Below are 13,582 nucleotides of genomic sequence, written 5' to 3'. Positions count from 1 at the left end.
AAGAGCAGCCCTAATTGTTCTGCAACAACTTAAATGTTAATTCTAGAATTCTGTCATTTATATATGTGGCATTTCATTTCCAGTTTCATGTTACTTACCTGGTACTATTTTCTTTTTACCTCGTAAAAGTTTTTTTTTGCTAATTAGCAAGCTCAAATTGTGATGAAAAGCAGACATTTTAATTACCCATTTCTATTATCCATTCCCCAGAAATGTATGAACAGAATACAGCAGCATGTTGTATTGACAGAATTAAAGGAAATACACAGATAAAAGAAAACAACATCCTTGGGAAAATAACCTTTTTTGTCTATAGAATAATCATAATTGGAATGTGCTTGGCAGGCTTCTAAAGTACATATATTAATAGCTGTAATTTGCATTCTACTGTCAAGAAGGTAGCATGTTGAAGAAATGTTGAACAGCTCAGCAGCACCCCAAACCCAGCATTAGTACAGTGGCTCAATAACAGATTACGTCTTTCAACATAAATTGCCCAAATGACATTTGATTTCACCTCATTGCCCATTGCTTTAGACTAAAATGTCATATTCTGGATTCCTTAGCTAAGAGTAACAGTTGTGTAGCCACATCAGTTGAGGCTCTCTACCAAGTTTGCATAATAGCTTAGACAGAAACATAAAAACCATAATCAAATAAAACATCATAAAACATTGAAAACAACATGAAAAACCATAATAATGATATAAGAAACCAAGTTTAAAAGATGTGTCTTGAGCCCCTTCCTGGAATGCAGAGAGAGTGAGGACCAAGCTAGAAAAATCACTTGAAGCATATAGAATCTGAAATTAGGGATGTTACAAGCGCAGTTCGGGGTTCGGGAATTCATCGAGCAACCCCCGCCCACGACCCCCGAACTGCACCCACCGAGACACTGTCCTTGTTTGCCCCCCGCTCGTGCCCGCTAGCACTCCTCAGTACTCACCGTGAACCCATTCGGTGAGCGCCACCATTTTCACGCCTTTGATTTCTGCGTAAAACAGGAAGTTAAAAAAATGTGCATATTCAAATATGTGCAGTTTGGAGCTGGGAAAGTTAAATATGTGAAATATTAGAGGTATAATCCCTCTAACATTGCGCTTATTTAGCTTTCCCAGCTCCAAACTGCACATATTTGAATATGCACATTTTTTAACTTCCTGTTTTACGTAGAAATCAAAGGCGTGAAAATGGCGGCGCTCACCGAACGGGTTTGCGGTAAGCGCTGGGGAATTCACCGAACTCGTGGGTGGCTCGAGCGCAGGTTCAGGGAGATGCGAGCAGGCCAGGGCACTGCTTCAGCGAATTCCTGGAAAACCCAAACTAGGGTGAGTTATAACATCCCTCTCTGAAATACGTTCTGTGCTCTCGTGAATCAGGAGCATATGTAGGTGGCCATATATGGAAATGTATAAACTAGTGCTGTGCTGAAAATTTTGATTCTTTCATTTTCGGCATTTCATGGGAATGGGGCAAAATGGAAACTGGGGAAAGAAACTGGGGGGGGTGAGAATTTCAAATAACTTTCTTCTTGGGGAGGAGGACAGGACTTTGGCTTACCTTTTTAAGCTTAGGTGGTGGCTCAGGATCTTCTTTCTATTGCCCCCACACTTGTGGCTGCCCAGGACTCTTTTACAGAAAGGCTTCTGCAACCTGGCAGCTGTTTCTGAACCCCCATGAGACCACATGAATTCACCCTCTCCTATAGGCATTGAGGAAGTGCCGCCAGGCTGCAGAAGCTTATTTGCAAAGCAAGAACAAATGGGGCTTTTATTGCTTTAGAGAAGTGCTGTTCTGCCTTGCAGCAACACAGAGCAAGCAAGATAAGTGTTTTCCTAGAGCTCCAAAAGTCCCATTTGTTGTTATTTGCAGCACCAGCACCCAGGGCTCTTTGCAAGGAGGCTTCTGCAGCCTGGGAGCTTTTCCTGAATGTCTATTGGAGAGGATGAGGTCACAAGGTCTCATGGGTGTTCAAGAAGTGCTGCCATGCTGGAGAAGCCTGTCTGTAAAGAGTCTAATGCTGGGGGTGTTTTTCAAGTGAAAGAAAGATCCTTCAGCTACCTCCCAAACTTAAAAAAGTACTGGAAACCCTGTCCCCTTCCCCAAGGAAAAGTGTATTGGAAATTCTCCCCGTCCCTGTGAAACAGGCAGAAAAAAACAATGCGTCTTTCGCAGGGAGAGAAAAAATTCCCAAGAATAGGGGGCAGGATTCGGCACAGCACTAATATAACCACACTCAGTTTTATTTCTTTGGTACCGTGTGTGTGTGTGTGTGTGTGTGTGCACGCGTAGGCACAAAACAGTTGGAACAGTAAGGAAGTGAGAACAATTCAATTTAGGAGGGGAGCTTGGGGAGATTTCACCAGCTTGGCCCCCCAGCTGCATTTACCTTGGCCAGGCTGCATTTACCTTAAACTAAGGCCTTTATGGATGCAAATGTCATCTGGGATGCCATTCGCGGCTGCAGTCAGTAGTCCCCTTCAGCCAGCGATACGGCATGGCAGCCGTATCGCTGGCACTTAGGAGCCAGCTGGCAGCTCCACAGAATCTCTGTGGAGCAGAGGCAGCCAGGGAGGATTCCAGGGGGGAGGAATGGATCACCTCCCCCCCAGCGGACCCCCCACGGGCAAAGGTAAGTGGGGTTTCATACACCCCTACCAACCCCCCCAAAATAGCTTAAGAAGTCTAAAATGAAAATCAGGAGGAGCATGGAGCCTGGAGGTTGCCAAGAGAGGTGTCTGTGGGCACATTGGTGCAGGTCCCAGGGATAACTCCTTGAATGCCACCATAATGTCCTTGCAGGGAAGTTGCACCCTTAGGTGGGCTAGGGCTTATTGACAAATTCAAAATTAACAAATCACAAGGCCAAAATGGTATTCACTCAACCCCCCCCCCAAGAGTTCTTAAATAACACACATGTGAAATTTCGAAACTTCTCACCAAAATATATAACTTGTCCCAAAGAAAGAAAGGTCTCCTACTAGGGATGGTGGAGAAATCCTCCACCGACTCCATTCTTTAGAATCCGGCCCCCCCGGAGTCTGTGGCAGAATGGACTACCCCCCATCGCCACCCCCAAAATCCCTCTGAGATGGACCCTACCTGCCAGCCAGTCCGTCCGGGTCCATCCGCTGTCATCCACCCACTGCCTCGGACTGCGGATGCAAATGGTGTCCGGCATAGCCGATGCCATTTGCATCCCTGCGCTTTTTGGTGATAGGCTAAATATTTGCCCTGTTCATAGCAAAGAACAGGAATGCAAATGGCATCAGCTATGCCAGACACCATTTGCATCTGCAGCCCTGCACTGGACGCAAGTCCAGCTGCGGACAGGCCCGGTCGGTGGCTCCGCGGACTGGCCGCATAGTGGAGCCGGCCAGGGAGGTTTCCAGGGGGAGGGACAGATCACCTCCCCCCCCCGGACACCCCCAGTGGACTGGTGAGTATGTTTCATACACCCGTACTCTATAACAGAGGACTGGAATAGCAGCCAAGATAACACTGAATTTTTTTTTTTTTTTTAAGGATCTGGGGAGACCCATGAATTTACAGTAGGGGTATACAAAACCCCACTTACCTTGCTCTGCTGGGGTCCACAGTGGGGGAGAGAAAATCCGGTCCTTCCCCTGGAATCCTCGATGGGGGGGAGGTGATCCATTCCTCCCCCGCAGAATCCTCCCCAGCTAGCTCCACTCCACGGCATGTAGAGGACGCCATTTATGTCACTGGTTTAGCCATGATAGGCTACGTAAATATTTACGTAGCCTATCACAGCTACAGCAGCGATGCAAATGGCATAGTGGATGCCATTTGGGTCCCTGCTTTAGCCGTGATAGGCTAAGTAAATATTTACGTAGACTATTACAGCTAAAGCAGGGACGCAAATGGCGTCCCCTATGCAGGACACCATTTGCAGCTGCACATCGGAGCAGCGGCCAGCAGCGGCCGGATCTGGACCGCTGGAGGAAGGTAGGAGCCGGTCCTTGGGGGCTTCATGGGGTGGCGGGGGGAATTGCTCCGTTCTGCCATGGACTCCAGGCTCAAAAGAATCCAGCCTCACTGGAGTCCGTGGCGGAATTCTCCACCATCCCTAATTTACAGGCCAGTTATATTACACCCGTTCCTGGATAGGAATGGTCTAGCCACTGTGAACTGTGCTTTGGTAACCTCGTGATTAGACTACTGTAATGTGCTCTGTATGGAACTGCCCTTGCACCTGGTTCAGAAGCTTCAGCTAGTGTAGAATGCAGCAGCTAGGATGCTTGGGAAATTACAGGCCAGATAGATTATCCATTCCTAAATAGAGATGGCCTAGTCATTAGGATCTGGTAACCTCACAATAAGATGACTGTAATGGGCTCTATGTGAGGCTGCCCTTGGACCTGGTTCAGAACTGCAGCTAATGCAAAATGTAGCAGCTCGGATGCTCAGTGACGCTGATGCACTGAGCTAAACACACATTATACCTGTGTTAAAAGAACTGCACTGGCTGCCTATTGGCTATTGAGGCATGTTGAGGGTTTTGTTGTTAGCTTACCTAGTTGACTGCCAGGATACTTAGCTGACCACCTTCCCCTATATATGTCCTATAGGTTCCTGAGATCTTCTGAAGCTGCCTTATTGGTCATATCACCACCAACAGAGTGTTGCCAAGTAACAGCATATAAGCAGACCTTCTCAATAGTGCACACCCACCCTCTGGAACAATTGTTCAAGAGGCAGAAAGTGTGTCAAGCTCTAAATAACTCTTGAAAACATATTTGTTTACTCTGGGTTTGCCTGACTTGTAATGGATTATGACAGTGTTCCATTTTATGATGGTCTTGTTGTAATGTTTTTTATGTATTTATTGTTTTTCTTATTCTTTCACTGTATGCAGATTGGTTTTATACTGTATTTTATATGAATGTGTATTGTGAATGGCTTAGGAGTAGCAGTATAAACGTGGCATAAATAAATGAATTAACGTCATTTCAGAGTAAATGAGTGCAAAGCATTATTCAAGATAAAATCATCAAGCCTACAAAAAAGCAAGTCTTGCTGATCTAGAATCAACATGGTGTCTGCAAAGGTGAGTGCTGTATGATTAACCCTTCCTTCATAGGTTTCAACAAGCATGTGGATAGGGGTGATCTGATAGGATAGGGGTGTTTGGTGTTTCGTAAGGAGATTTCCTCTTCTCTGTATTTCTCAATGTGATGTCATTACATGCTGTTACTTTTCATGGAGATGAAACCACCCATTTGTATGGGAAATGGGCCCAACAGAGCAGTCCTAAATGGGGTGTGGGTAGAGAGCAAAGTGGTAGATCCTCCGCCATTTCCAAAGCCCTGCCAGCTTGTGCCAGCCATGGTGGACAGCGGGTGGACAGATTTCTTGTGGTTTGGCTTTATTCCCCCCCCACACACACACACACACACGATGCTTTCAACAGCATGGGAAATGACTATGGCAGCCTCAGGCTGATGTTGCCAAGGGGACCCACAGGGAAATGGAGGAGCTTTGGATCCAGTGGCTGCAAAGCCACCCCCACCCTATTATAGGGCCTAATACATCCTGCTGCCAGTGGGACACACACTGCCAGCAGTAGAATTGCACACATTAGCCTTTCTGTCCCAGAGGCCTCAGGGGCATAATTGAGGCCTCAGGTATAGACGCATCCACTGTCAGGGTTGGAACTGAGCCCATAGAGCCCCAAAGCAGCTCTGATTCTGAGGAAGAGCTACAACCTGTGGGAGAGGAGCCCACTCATCTCTCAGAGGCGCAGCTGCAGGGAGAGGGCCTCCCTGCTGGCATTTCTGAGAGACAGAGTGACCCTGGCAGTGAAAGAGCAGGAGATCGGTTATTGCTAGATGCAAGGTGCTGGCGCAGAGAGAGGCACAAGGTGGAGGGCGCCGAGAGGAGGCACTTAGCCCGCTTGGTGCTACAGCAACGGCTGCGCCCCGATGCCCCATGGGTAAGGGGGCGAGCCTCCCCTCCTAGCTCTTAAGTTTCAGAGCTTTCCCGCCCTTCTCCTCCAAAATGGGGACCAACTGCATACATGGAGCTTAGATTACCCTCCTAAGATACCCTTTGCAGTTCCCTGTAGTAGACGCTACGCTATTTGCGTTCCCCTTATTTTCGCCGTCTTAGTCTACATAAATGTTTACGTAGACTAAGATGTGCCAAAATAAGGAACGCAAATGGCGGCGCCCATGGGCGCCGCCATTTGCGTACGGGCGTTGTTGTTGTTGTTTTTTAATCAGCCGTGATAGGCTACGTAAACATTTACATAGCCTATCATGGCTGACTGCAGGGACGCAAACGGTGGTGGCTACAGCCGCCGCCATTTGCGTCCCTACTAGCCAGCGGCCAGATGTCTGGCTGCTGGTGGAGCTGGCTGGCGGCTCCGCAGAATCCCTGCGGAGTGGAGCCGGCCAGCCAGGATTCCGGGGGGAGGAACGGAACGCCTCCCCCCCAGCATCAGCATAATCCGCGGAAAGGTAAGTACCTTTTGTACATCCCTACAACTGGAGGGGACTTTAAGAGGTAGCTAGGGAACTCCTGACATCCACCTTCTCAGCAGAACTCCTCTCCACTAGTGGAGGAGTACCTCCACCCTATGCTAGCCCCTCTCAGACAGCTGTCCAATGGAATTCAAGATTGATCTGTCTGGCTACAGTCCTATAGCCACTTAGGAGTAAGCCCCATGAAATGGGGACATTCTTCTGAGCAGATTTGCTAGGACTGTGCTGTCAGTAACAGCAGATGAATCTAGCTACGTAGCACATGTCTTCTGAAATCCTAGTACATTAAAAATAAAAGCCTCCAGGAAAAAACTCTGTGCAATCTCCAGCAGAACTACACTGCAGTGCTTCATATTTCACACCTACAAGTTCACTACTCAAAGATTCCAATATCAAGTGTTAATTTGAATGTATGAACCAGCCTTTGGCATCACACAGACTGCTTTAGCTTCATGTTACCTGCCATCACCTCAAGCACAATACTTTTCAAGGGAGGCATTCCACACATTCCACTGTGAGTCCACTGAGTGCTACAGAACTGAATGCTAAGTCGTTAAGTGATGTACTTGCGTGTGTAAATCTTCTCTTAGATGTAAATCCTCTGGGTTATGTTCTGAGTGACAACATAGTCAGGCTCACAGCTTCTTTAAATATTTATTCAGTTTATCCTCCTGTTGACACCCTGCTCTTTTTGTCTTATTCTGTTTTCAAAGGTAGTGATTACTTAGTTTACCGTACATTATTTCCACTCTCATCAGTCGATAATGTCCTGGGTACCGATGCATGCATTTCACATTTCAGCACAGGAAAGCCCTTTCACTTGAGTTGCCTGAATGAAAAACCACATACCTTCAAGCAGCTATATTTTAAGTTGGCGCAGATTCAGAGTCAAGTTGTTGTCATACTGGAAGCAGCCTCTGACACTGTTCATTATGAGTTGCTAGTTTGCTTGTATAGTCAGTATATTCCCTTCGAAAACTCCCAACGTGTCAGCCACCTCGATGGCAAATCAGATTTGCGATTGGAAAGCATGCAGCAGGCTGCAGATATTGGCTATTTTCTCTGCCAGAAACGCCAGTTCCAGCTGAGGGCTTAACAACTCTGCCGTGTCATAAATAATAATGTTTAGAAATACGACAAGATTGTCTGTACATCTGAAGTCATAGTATGTGGCAGATTTTGTATAAATGCCCTCTGACCGTCTAGGTCCTTACTGCTGGGAACATGTACGGAAGAAACAGATATGAACTGCATTGTCTTGGTGGCTATTTTCATTGATGTAAGTGGACTGAGCACAAAATAGCCTCCTGCATGGTTATGAATATGCTCAAAAAGGTCTAGGCTGAAGTTCTATGAGGAATGCCATCATCAAGTGACCAAGGTCCAGATCAGTTGATACCTTTGTCTCATTGGGCCCAGATGCACAGAGAACAGCGAGACCACTTTTCCAACACAAATCTACATGACATGTTTGCCCTGCCTCTGGTGTCCCTGGCCATCAATTTGTTTACCACAATGTTCAACAAAACCTATAACATAATAAATCAACACATATAGACCCAGGCTGAAAGGTTTATTATGATTTTTATCCAAAAAAGCACAGCCATACAAAATGGCCCTCCACATGCTTGGTTGCATGTTTATATCAATAAACTATGAAATAATGTTACTTTTGCCATAATCACAACCACATTGGACTATTGCAATACTCTCTACATGGGCTGCCCTTGAAGAGTGTGCAGAAACTCCACTGGTAGCATGGTTTCTGGTGTTCACTTTCAAGAACATATTGCACCAGTTCCTTTTCATTTGCACTGGCTTCTAGGCACAATCCAAAGTGCTGGTCATTACCTATGAAGCCTTGAAAGGCTTGGAACTGTTGAAAGGACTGGCTTCTATTACATGAATCTGTTTGTGACCTATATTCAGCATCTAAGACGCTACTTTCTGTTCCATCACCTTTGGAGGCCCACTTGGTAGGAACATGAGAGAAGTTCTTCTCAGTAGTGGCACTCATATTGTGCAACTCCCTCCTGAAAGAAGTTTAGTTGGACCCCACTCTATTGTCTTTTAGGAGGGAACCAAATACTTTTAAACATTCTGTCATGCCTTGACAGTGCAATCCTATGTGTGTCTATTAAGAAGTCCCATTCTATTCCGTGGGACTTACTCCTAGGAAATTGTCCATTGAATTGCAGCCTTAATCTGTTTTAACCTCCTGCCTGGGCAATATACCTTTTAAGTGTCCCAGTTGTTTTATCCCCAACTCATGCTACTGTTTTAATGATTTAATACTATATTTTATCATATAGTATATAGTAAAAATACTATATTGTATTTTTGTGTTTTTAAACTGGAAACTGCCTTAAGAGCTCTGTTGGTGGTAGTGGGGCAAATGACAGGGTAGATATTTTCTTAAATACATAAATGAATAAATAAAGTTTCTCTGAATGCAGAAGTGCTTCATATTGTCTGGATCTCGTTCTGTCCATTTCTAATGGTTCCAGATTTTTGATACTATATTGCCCAAGTATTTGAACTTTAATGATTCAAAACCTCTGTTACATGACATGATTATAGAACTCACATGGTTCTGTACAACCTGTGGTTGAGAGCTAAAGAGCTACCTTAAGTATGCTCCAGATGTCAAGCATACCCAGTACATTTTGATGTTTTTACTTGTACGCACTGCCCCCTGTCTTATGTCATATCACAATCTACTTTTGAAAGTCCCATCACTTTCAAAGGAGGTTTGGCATGTGGCATAGAGTGAGGTCTTCTATCTGAGAAACATAAGCCCTTAGGCACATGGAATTGGGGTCAAGCTACATGTTAATTTAAAGATGTGAATGGGTCTGTGACCATATAATGAACTTCCATTGATTGATACTTTAAAGATACAGCTTGCACCTATGTCTTTTTTTGGTTTGTTACTCAAGCATAAGTACAGGGAGCTGATCTGAATCAGGGTCCTAGCAAGGGAGATGGAGGGCTTAAAGCTTTTGGCCCCTGCTGCGGTCCCAATCCAGAATGGGCCCCCCTGTAACTTGCATTGCCACTGAAATAAATTGCTTACTTTTTGACAACGTAAATTGCAGATGCAAAGGCCCTAATGCGATCAGGATCATAGTGGGTTTCAAAAGTTTAAAGTCCCTCTAACCCCCACATTAGGGTCCCAGTCCAGATCCAGTCCATTTGAGAAAAAAGAGAGAGAGAGAGATTTGCTAGCTGCATCTTTAAAATTAGGGATGTATGGATTCCCCACTGTCTGTTCCGGTGGGGAATCTGCCCCAGGGGGGAAGCAATCTGTTCCTCCCCCCCCCGAATCCTCCAGAGTGGATCCGCTCTGCGAGGATTCCTCAGAGCCATCCGGCTTGAGGGTTGCTTACCTGGTCCGTTCTGGACCTGTTCGCCTCCAAACTGATCTCCTTAAAAAAAAAAAAAAATGCTGATCAGCAGGATGTGCCCATAAACTTATATGCAAATTAGAGCCGTGAATCTTGCATAGAATTCTATGGACATTTTTTTTTAAAAATGGCGATCAGCGCAGAGGTGAATGGCTCCGGTTAAGCAAGTAGCTGCGAGCTGTTCCACACGGAATCCTCCTGGAGCGGAGGTAAGTGGGGCTGTCCCACCACGGATTCTGGAGGCCAGATTCCAAAGAATTAGGCCTCATTTGAATCTGCAGCAGATTTCTCTAACATCCCTATTTAAAATAATGTGGAGTTTGACCCTTAGTTGGGTCCTGAAGGGTGTCTCTATGAGAAATTTACTCCGAGTTGCCTGCATTTGGACTAGGGATTGCAGAGAATTTCTCCACGAATCTTCGGGAGGCCGAATGCCAACGCATTCGGCCCCCCGAAATTGGTGGGGAAATTCTCCTCCAGCCCCCCGCCCCCCCCGGAATGGGACTTACCATGGCCGAATGTCCTTCTCGGCGGCGGGTCCCAGTGGCGGTTCGGCGGCGGTTCATCGGGGGCAGGGGTGGCGGCCAGTCTCCCGACCGGCTGCCGCCACCGCCATTGCAAAAAAAAAAAAGAAATAAAAGAACACCTGTGATAGGCTAGGGATGTACGAAAGTCACTTACCTGGTCTCGCAACTTGCTTCGCGGTGGGGGGGAGGTGCTTCGCCTCTACCCCCGAAGTTCAGGCCCGGGGGGGAGAGGCTTCCCACCTTGCCCAGCCGAAATTCAGGCCGGGGGGGGAGGCTTCCCGCCTCGCCCGGCCGAAATTCAGGCTGGGGAGAAGCGCCCCGTTTCCCCAGCTGCGAACTTCATAAGAAAAGTAAAATAAAAAAAAGCCCCGTGATAGGCTACGTAACGATTTATGTAGCCTATCACGGCTAGATCTGCAAAGTCAGCCGTGATAGGCTACGTTAATCATCACGTAGCCTATCACGGGTGACTTTGAAAAAAAAAAGAGCGCGTACGCAAATGGCGGCCCCCATAGGGAGCCGCCATTCGCGTTCCTTATTTGGTCCCTGTAGTCTACGTAAAGATTTACGTAGACTACGGCGAAAATAAGGGCAACGCAAATCTTTACGTAGACTACAGGGACCAAATAAGGAACGCGAATGGCGGCTCCCTATGGGGGCTGCCATTTGCGTACGCACTTTTTTTTTTTTCAAAGTCACCCGTGATAGGCTACGTGATGATTAACGTAGCCTATCATGGCTGACTTTGCAAATCTAGCCATGATAGGCTACGTTAATCGTTACGTAGCCTATCACAGCGGCGTTTGTTTTTTTTTACTTTTCTTGTAATGGCGGCGGCGGAAGCCGGTCGAAAGACCGGCTGCCGCCCCCGCCCCTGACGAAGACCTGCCGAACTGCCGCCGGGACCTGCCGCCAGGAGCGACATTCGTGAAAGGTAAGTCCCATCCCGGGCGGGGGGACGGAGAATTTCTCCCCGAACAACCTTCGGAGGACCGAATGCATTGGCACTCGACCCCCCGAAGTTTCGGGGAGAAATTCTCCCCCATCCCTATGATAGGCTACGTAACGATTTAAGTACGTAACGATCTCCCCCCTGAATTTCGGCTGGGCGAGGCGGGGCGCCTCCCCCCCCTCGCCTGAACTTCAGGGGGAGAACCGAAGCGCCTCCCCCCTACAGCAAAGCAAGCTTCGAGTACAGGTAGGGGACTTTCGTCCATCCCTATTTTGGAGGTCATTAGGGATATATGACCTTGAGGCCATCCACCAGCCACTCCTGAGCTTATCACAGAAAAACCAGATTTTCTGAGACTGCTTAAAGTCTGATTGCTTTCCTTAAGGTAGGTTCTCTGTGGTATAGTTGTTAGGGATGTACGAAAGTCACTTACCTTTTCATGGAATTGATTCGTGGGGGGGGGAGGCCCCCCACCAGAATCTTCGACGGAGGGGAGGCAATCCGGTCCTCCCCCCTGGAATCCTGCCCGGCCAGCTCCGCTCCACGGCAGATCTGCGGAGCAGCCGGCCAGGGCCGTCCGCAGCTGGAGTTCCGGCCACGGACGGGCTGCGGATGCAAAGGGTGGCCGCCGTAGCCAGGCTGCTGTGATATTTACGTAGCCTAGCATGGCTGGGCAAAAAAAAAAAAAAGGCCGCATTTAAGAAGTATGAAGACAAACTGGAGAGGGTTCAGAGGAGGGCAACAAAGATGATCAGGGGACTGGAAACAAAGCCCTATGAGGAGAGACTGAAAGAACTGGGCCCGTTTAGCCTTGAGAAGAGAAGACTGAAGGGAGATACAATAGCACTCTTCAAGAATTTGAAAGGATGTCACAGAGAGGAAGGCCAGGATCTCTTCTCCATCATCCCAGAATGCAGGACACGGAATCATGGGCTCAAGTGACAGGAAGCCAGATTCCGGCTGAACATCAGGAAAAACTTCCTGACTGTTAGGGCAATATGACAATGGAACCAATTACCTAGGGAGGTAGTGGGCTCTCCCACACTGGTGGCGTTCAAGATGAGACTGGACAGCCCCCTGTCAGGGATGCTCTGACTTGAATTCCTGCATTGAGCAGGGGGTTGGTCTCGATTGCCTTGTAGGCCCCTTCTAACCCTACTACTCTATGATTCTAAGAGAGTGATTTCTGTCCAGACAGGGGAAGAAACCTCCTAAGATTTTATCAAAGGAGAAAGCGGGGGAGAGCCTGGACAGGAGGGAGCCTTTCTTACTGGTTGAGCAGCCCCTGCCAGTTAGATGATGTTCACTCCACAGCCCACTGCCCAGAAGTATGTTCTGTGAAGCAACTTTTACTGGTGTAAAACTTGCTCATGGAGCCCTGTGCAGACCAAAGCCAACTCCTTGAAAACTCCGGGTAAGCTACCATTGGCTTCTCCTTCCTTCTCCTTGTGTTGTTGTGGAGACAACCGCCTAGCCTGTGTGCATAGGAAGCCTGGTCATCCCAAACTTGTGAAGCCATTTCATTGTGATGCTTTTCCTACCACAAAATCAAAAAGCAGGATGACAATACATAATAGTCATGTGTGACAATTGTATACTTGTGCATTTTGTTGTGTGGACACATGTGATGATCTACACTGTAAGTGGGACTGGGGCTTTATTTGTACATGGCTGTATTTTCTGTGTAAGGAAAGCTTAAAGTGTGAAGTTTGCCCTGATTATTCATACATTATAATAGTCCCCTGGCTGTTTAGATAAACAAGCTGTACATCTCCATGTTGCCATTAATGGCCCATAATAAATGCACAGGCAATTAAGGCCAATAATAAGTGTTCCATGGAATCAATGCTGGATATAATCTCTGCTTCCTATGCTAAGCAAAAAGTAAATAATGGTGGTGCCACAGATGCCAGCATGTATGAATGTTTGGCTAAGGCAGTTTTTTAAATAGCACTATTGAACCTGACACATGATTACCAAACAACTCCCCCTCCCCAATTACAACTGGCATTCATCTTTACAGATTAAAGAGGCCGATGATTGATTGGGCATAGAATCAACCCCCCCTCCCAACACACACACACACACACACACACACACACACAATCTTCCAAAACAACATCCAGTTACATTGGCAAGACTGCAGGGAAGCATGTGTGGCTGTCGTTTGTCATGTGTATAAACACAAGT

This window comes from Heloderma suspectum, chromosome 7 (assembly GCF_057233095.1).
Source record: "Heloderma suspectum isolate Gila_16-S chromosome 7, 16-S_ref, whole genome shotgun sequence".
In the NCBI taxonomy this organism is placed as follows: Eukaryota; Metazoa; Chordata; class Lepidosauria; order Squamata; family Helodermatidae; genus Heloderma; species Heloderma suspectum.
The sequence above is the reverse complement of the archived record's forward strand: the minus strand, read 5'-3'. Positions refer to the sequence as shown.